This window comes from Sinohyriopsis cumingii, chromosome 6 (assembly GCF_028554795.1).
Source record: "Sinohyriopsis cumingii isolate HCF-2022 chromosome 6, ASM2855479v2, whole genome shotgun sequence".
NCBI lineage: Eukaryota > Metazoa > Mollusca > Bivalvia > Unionida > Unionidae > Sinohyriopsis > Sinohyriopsis cumingii.
The window spans coordinates 157,253,563-157,261,975 of record NC_142966.1 but is presented as its reverse complement, the minus strand read 5'-3'; the positions used below and the strand labels follow the sequence as shown (position 1 = coordinate 157,261,975).

General features: G+C 33.2%; 1 long non-coding RNA gene across 1 annotated transcript; it reads right to left on the bottom strand.

Annotated features, from left to right (window-relative positions):
• Positions 1-1,312: 1,312 nt before the first annotated feature.
• On the bottom strand, positions 1,313-8,153 carry LOC149798358 (uncharacterized). Its single transcript, XR_016421621.1, has 2 exons — positions 6,747-8,153; positions 1,313-1,619 (listed from the first exon to the last, which is right to left on the bottom strand). It is a non-coding gene; the product is annotated as an uncharacterized LOC149798358 (long non-coding RNA).
• Between the last annotated feature and the right edge of the window lie 260 nt (positions 8,154-8,413).

Genomic DNA, 8,413 nt, shown 5'->3' with positions numbered 1-8,413 from the left:
CAACCTCTTAACAATGAATTCTGTTTAATAGAAGTTTCTAATATAGAAATATATTATAATTGTCCTACTGTTTAGATAATGCAGTTTTTATTGAGCTCATCTTCTTGGCAGCACAATATGACATCTATTGGGCTGATGTGTCCAGGTGTACACGCCTTCGATTAACCTCTGTAAATAAGGATTTTATATTTATTTTACATCCATTTAATCACAACAATTTTAGATTTGAATCTAGATTTATTAGGCACTTATTTTGCAAAGGTCATGGTCACTATCATTGAAAGAAAAAACAAACATGGTTTCTGCACAACAACTTAAGTTCTCCACCATTGTGGTACCAAGCATTGTGGATGGTTTGCACTTGAGGTGAAGGAGATCCCTATCAATTTCTTGGTCAAAAGGTCGAAGGTAAAAGGACAGTTTCAGGACATTATCATTAATTCAACATCAAAGACCCAGAGCAAATTATGTGGATGACTCATGGTAAAAAAAGCTCGTGTATGTGGTAGTCATACTCATGCACATCATAAAAGCTGATCATTATTGCAGAGACCACTCCGGTGGCCTAGTGGTTAGAACATCCACCTCGGATGCGGGAGATCGTGGGTTTGTATTTGGCCGAGTCATAACAAAGACTTACAAAAATGGTACTAACAGCTGCCTTGCTTGGCGCTCAGCATTAAGAGATTAGTGTTAGGACTGGTCAGCCTGGTGTCAGGATAATGTGACTGGATGGGACATCATGCTACACGTCTGCAGCACGATGCCCCAGTGCTAGACATCACTATAAACCATCACACTGCAGACATTGTAGTAATATGACTGAATTTTTTTTAAAGCTATGTTAAAAATCCAAATCACACACACACACACACACAATTATTGCGGATTCATTCCTTGGTTTCAAGCATGATGGTAATATAAATCTAAATATAGCTTTTCATTTATTTACTTTTATTCTGGAGCATAAAGGTGATATCAAGATGAAGGTCCATTAGTTTATGTTGTGTCCAACTTTATGGTAGCATAAAGCTTTGACTTTATGGAACAATGCAAAGCATGAAGGTATAGAAAGCCGATTAATGCTTGCCATTGAATAATGTTTATGCCAGTATAAATTTGCACTTTGTGTTGTGGATGTTAATACTATAACAAAGCAAACAGTAAGTGTCATTTCTTATAACTTGACTGCTGTTATATGAATATTGGAAACACTGGTCAAAGAAAAATGAATCTTTTCCTCAATAAATGACTTGAATACTCTAATGATGATAAACTTGTCATAAACACTGTTAATGATGACCAACCAAAGTACAAATTCATAACAAATTTATTCAACACAATAGAACACAAAACTAATTAAAAAAATATTAGATATTTTAGTCCTGAAGAATCTATTCCCGTTAAAACTGAGACAATAATACACACGAACTATTCAAGTTCTGTTGGAAATTATCTCATCCTTTTGTTTAGCAAATATAATTTGTCCTTTTTTCAGACGGCTGCTCCAGGTCAAGATCATTCATAAAGCACTGATCTGAATGTTTTTGTTTTCCGCCCTTTCTCACCTCTTGCAGGAAAAAAATATCCTGCGTACACTGTTGTATGGTTATTTATGTCTGAAAGAGAAAAAATTATTTTATAATCAAATTATTTATCAAGCAGCAAGAAGAGTAGAAACCTTACAACTGATGAAACATACAAAAATCTCAGTACAGTGGAACCCCGCTATAATGCGATAATTGGGGTCCACAAAATTGGATTGCGTTAATGTGGGGTTTTAAAGTATTTTACTTTTTTTTTTTTTAGAGAACAACTCACTGTATTCATGCCTAATGTATATGATGAAAAGGGTATCAACACTGTTTACTATCGTGCCGTCATGGCATTCAGTTCATCTATAATGCATGTAATTCCATTAAAAATGGTACACAGACTTACAATATTCAATACTTTTTCCCAGATCACTGTCTGAATTCAATGTTTAATATATAGCATGAAGAGTATCAACACCGTTTACTTGCCGTCTGATATCGTACCATCGGGGCTTCAAATTAATCAATAAAATATGTAATTCCATTGTAAAAATTGCATACATATGTTAACTATTCAACAAATTTTTCACATATCATTATGTGTCTGAATTCAATGGGAAAAATTAACAGCAAAATTAGGTTAAGAAAGACGAAGCACGTGTACAGTTCATTATGTTCCAGGGTCTATGAATGGTGTCAGTATAAATTTCATACTGCTCAAGTTTTCTCATATGCGATTCCATGTACATTTATCCATTGCAAATTTCCAATAATTAACGCTTGTACGCCTATTCGTTTGAATGACTACAACAAGAATAATTACCAATCAACACATGCTTTCAGCGTGCATATAACTTTTACTTCAGATTTTGTGAATATAGAAAGAATTGTGTGAAAACTACTAATCATTGCACAACTTGTGAACTAGCTTTCCCATAATGGTAAAATATTTGTAAAAAACATAAAAGGAAATTAATAATGAGTTCATAAACAAACACCATACCCATGTAAAACCCGAGAACTAAGTGCAGTAGGCCTGCAATGATCATGAGTCACTTTTATAAAAAAAATTTTTTAAAGCTGAACACATGTACAATTTCATACCCTTTCAATTTCCAGCTAATAAAGCGGGCATTATATACTAGTCAACTGATTGCATCTAATAACACCGCCAAGCCCAGCAAACATGTTGGTGGCTTTTGTTTTCTGATGTTAAATTGTGAAAATCTTTTATCAACCACTGCATTGGCTGCTGCTTGTTTGTGTACGCAGTTAAAGAAGAAACACATGTCGGCTATTGTTTGAGGAATGATTGTATACAGAATTAATTGAAGACAATCCCAAAGACGACTTACTGGCTTTACTCATGGATCAGTAACAAGCAACGTTTCCGAAAATGTTTATTTGGCATAACACTTCAAGAACCTGGTGAAATTGTTAAATTTCAGAAGCCAAGCCACGATCGTTTTATATTCGAATTCGAATTCATACTCAAACTCTACCCAAAATGATAATAAACGTTTTACAATGTATTTCTTGTACCTTAAAAAAAGTATTTTCCTGGGTACGAGAAAAATACATGTACATTATTTTAAATTTCAGGAACCATGCTACGATTGTATTCTATATCGTATTATACTTGAATTCATACACATATAAAACCCAATAACTAAGTGCAGTAGGCCTGCAATGGCCAGGAGTCACTTTTATAAAAAAATTTTTAAAAAGCTGAACACATGTACAATTTCATACCATTTCAATTTCCAGCCAATAAAGCAGGCATTTTTTACTAGTCAATTGTGTCTAATACCACCGCCAAGCCCACCAAACACGTTGGCAGATTTTGTTTTTTGATGTTTATTAAATTGTGAGAATCTTTTATCAACCAATGCATTGTCTGATGCTTGGTTGTGTATGCAGTTAAAGAAGAAATAAATGTTGGCTATTGTTTGAGCAACGATTGTATACAGAATTAATTGAAGACAATCACAAGGACGACTTACTGACCTTACTCATGGACCAATAATAAATAGCATTTCTGAAAATGTTTATTCTGGCACAACACTTCAAGAACCTGGTGATATTGTTAAATTTCAGAAACTATGCCACAAATGTATCATATCAAAATTCATACATGAACTCTTCCCCAGCATGATAATAAACATTTTACACACTATTTCTCATACCTAAGAAAATGAAGAAAAAAGTTCCCAGTACGAGAAAAATACACATGTATTTAAAATTTCAGGAACCACGCCACGATCATATTAAATTCGAATTCATACGCAATCTCTTCCCCATAATGATAATACATTTTTTATACACTGTTTCATGTACTTTGGAAAATAATGTTTTTTCATGTACGAATGAATATAAGAAATTTCGGGAGCTACACCACAACCACATTATATCCGAATTCGTGTTATAGCGGGGTTACACTGTACACACCATGCTATCTGTAAATGCTGATAAAAATGAAAATTATATAATTCGATCTAAAGAGACAGGCTGCTGCTTATGACTGCATCTATCTATCCTGGCCTCTGACCTTTCACCAAAATGAGCCGAGAAAAATGTTAAAACACAAACCTATCAAAATTAAGGAAGTCATGTTATGTACCTGATGATGTTGATACTAGATTGGGTTAAATTCTTATTTGATGTTTCTTGTACATATACAGTATTATGACCTTTATGAAGTGTTATACAGAACTAAGAGAATTCTAGCATAGAAGGCTTAGATTCATATGAGAAACATTTTAAATACACAAGTTAATTAAATAACTTAAATAAGTTAATTAATGTAAGATTTTACTTGACTTAGGAATTATAGTGAGTAAACCTGTGCTAGAAACAACTTATTTTTGGTAATACATGTAACAGTTTGTATCCATGGAATTGATTCATTTCTCTTGCAAAGCATACTTCATTTTTAAAATCAATTAAAACTCTTACGTTTCTTTTGATAACAGCAAGAAATGCCATCACTTCTCCTCTACTCTGTTCCGAATTGCAAAATTCGCATTGACTAAATATTACAATTTTGGGAAAACTTTTGCATTATTTAAATATTGGGCCCCAACTGCCAAATCTACTATCTGATGTTTATCAAATATATATTGTTCATCTGGGGTTAATTTTGCATATGTTAATGTGTTGACATATAAAAAAAATATTAAACTACAAACACTATGTAAAGATCAGCTGTAACTTGCTAAAATGCAAGATAATCCTTACATATGGAAATGATGTACTTGATATCAGACTTTCATTGGAAAATACTCTTAAAAACTTGTCATTACTAACTTCACCTCACTGAATTCAAAGCAATCAACCAAATGTTCTTGATGTAATGTAGTAATGGCAGATTTATTTGATGGATGTAATGTAGTAATGGCAGATTTATTTGATGGATGTAATGTAGTAATGTCAATTTGATATATTTAATGGATGTATTGTAGTAATGGCAGATATATTTAATGGATGTATTGTAGTAATGGCAGATATATTTAATGGATGTATTGTAGTAATGGCAGATATATTTAATGGATGTATTGTAGTAATGGCAGATATATTTAATGGATGTATTGTAGTAATGGCAGATATATTTGATGGATGTATTGTAGTAATGGCAGATATATTTAATGGATGTATTGTAGTAATGGCAGATATATTTAATGGATGTAATGTAGTAATGGCAGATATATTTAATGGAAGTCTATTTGTATAAATGTTGTAGGCATGTATGCCAATACCATTTATATCACACTTTGTTAATTTCTAATGTGCAACTTTTTGGAAAATATTCAAAGTAAATTGTAGTTTTCTTTCAGTAAGTGGCCATATATAATGGTAGGTTGGCACAATTCAACAAAATTCAAAGGCAATTCTGTTAAGCCATTAGAAATGTTGGCATGTTTCTTGGTGAATTAACCTTCCAAAGCCTTCATGCCAAGATAGTTTGTATCAGTTTTTCTTCAAATGTGTTGAGCAACCTTTGACATAAAATTCAAAGGCTTTTCTATTTTTTGTCCAGGCTGCCATACTTTATTAACAGGGGCCATTTGCACTAATGGTGGATCGATATCATTTGTATAAAAATGTCAAGGTCAATATGCCATAATGTTTTCAAGGTAAATGTTGGTCAATTAAAAAAAAACCAAACAAGATTCTACGTCTCCTGATGCTACCACAATCGTCACATGGGCCATACTAATTCTAGCTAGTAGTTTCTCTAACACATCTACCACATTTTCCTGTTATAATTATACCTCTTCTCTTTGTTTCATAAACCATCATTACCACTACTACTGTTACAACTGAAATTGCTCATTTTTTGGTTCATAAAGGATACATATAAAATACTAATGTGTAATTTTTGCTACTTGCATAGTGAAATTTTTCAAAATCCTTCCACAGTATATGTCAGTTGTTTAAGCAGCAACAATTACATGTATGTAATAGTATTGGAGAGGTTGTGAGCTCTGATCACACGTCATGTGCACTTTCGTCCTACTTGTTAATCATTTTTGGAGAAAGAATGCTATGTGTAATCGTAACCTTTAACCATATCCATTATTTAGGCCAGGGTCGAAGCATTGGTTCACACTGTATAGATTCTATATAAACAGTTGTGGAAGTGTAGGGGTAAGCAAACATCATCTGCTGCATTCAGAGTTCATGCACTCTTTTTTGCGTATTTAGTATGAACCCTGTTACCTTTTGCATCTGTGAAAGGTAACACATTGAGTATCTCAGAGACTTAAACATACCTAGTCTCTTTGATAGAGGAGAGGGCAAAATACTCTTATTATCTCTCTTCATTCCATTCTGTGAGTTTTCCCTGCAAAAAGGACTTTATGAGAAACATACATGATGAAACCTAAACTTTTAGGATCAACCGGCAGCCAACAGAAATTGTTATCATACTATTATTACTACTACTACTGTTGCTAATGTTATTGCCACCACTTCCAAATAATAAACAACCATGGCAACAATCATTACCACTATTACTACCACTAGTGCTATTTTTTTTCACCCATTTATTTCTGTTCCCACTTTTACTATCACCACTACTTCTACCTTTTCTGCAATAATAACTGCTCATTCTCCTCCAAGTCCTCCTGTTGATATCACAACAACTACTACTACTACAAATGATGATGATAATAATAATACCCAAAATGGTAAACTTAAATGAATTATTACCTGCCAATGATGATGAAATAAGCGACACAGTCCAGTGAGAAAATATCAGATGCCATATGTGGCCTGAACCCCTACTTCAGAAGTCTTATTTGATAACTTTTTCAGTTTGAAGTCCTCCCTGTAAAATGATGGTAGAGACTTGTGCACATGTACACACACATTTCATAAATAAAAATGTGTTCTCAATGACATTACTGTCACTTTTACCAAATAAATTTGGAATAAATTATGTAAAGTTACCACCATGTCCATGTCATAGCTTGATAGAAAGCAAATACACCACATCATTTTTAAAAAATAAACATAAATTAATTTAACATATACATCTAGCTTCTATTGTTCAAGGATGGAATGATGGATAGTACAAGTAAAAAATATTAAAACATCAATCCAGTGCTTTTTAGGACACTGATGCACGGTTCCAACAACCCAACACGTGTTCAATTCCCTGAGGTAGGGTAAAATAAGCATTATATATTATTAATATTTTGCGGATTGAAACATCTACATTTAATAGACAACTGAGATGCAGGACCATACTGCAAAATGCATTTGCTTTCTTTGGAAAGCATGGGGAATCATATTTCCCTAGTTTCCTGCACCTCTACATTTTCCAAGTCCTTACCAGTAGGGGCATTCTCAAATTATTGATAAATACCTTTCTTGGCCTGATGACCCCATGTACTATATATAGAGTTAGGCAAGAGCACAGGACAACCTTACAATGAAAATGACAAAACGTCACTTCATATTCACCAAATCTCCATCTGAAAAAAAGAAACTTTATCAACAGCAGGCACTGAAAACTAAACATTTAGCTGTACTTTATATATTCTATTATTTGCTTTCTTTAATTATATTTGTCGACTGTGCATCACATTTACCAGTTACAATAGCAACCCATGACAATTTAGATAGTGGCTTTAAAGTTGTATTTTATATCTGGAGAGCTAGGAGATAACCTTACCTTTCTGCGTATATCACACTTGCTGGTCTTGGAACCAAGGTCAAGACTGCATGGGTGCAAATCTTCTGTATCTATCGATAACTGTTTCTAGCAAAATACCTATGTGACTTAATTTCAGTGGAATGGAAATGTGGCGGTGTTTGCTATCCCTACTCTATTTTGGTGTTTTGTGTCAAAAGAAATACATATGTAATTGGATTTTAGTGGAATAAAAATCTGGGTTGTCTGTTATCTCTATTATAATTTGATGTTTTTGTGTCTAAACATGAATAGTTTCAAATAGGGAAAACTGTTTACTTTTAACAGATAATAACATTATATTTGATTTTAGACAACTTACATAACAATATAACTAATGCAGCTTTAAAACACAATCCTTGTATAAACAAAGAATTACTGGAGGGAAACAAAGATGCGTGCACAATGTTTAGAACACTTCAGTAGAAAATTAGGGCACGCCAAGTATATAAGGATTATTTTCAATCGAGACTGACAATTAAAGTGACATACAAAACATGTGTCTACTTATGTGCTGGCAACTAATGGTCAAAATTTTGTAAATAAATAATCGTACTCGTGTAAGTCTTGGTTGAGAAGTAAATGGAGGTCTCCATATTCTGCCTCCACAAACATGACCCATCGAAGACTATTGTTTAGGAAATTTCCATATAACCTGAATGAAAGCAAGTTCTAGTATTTT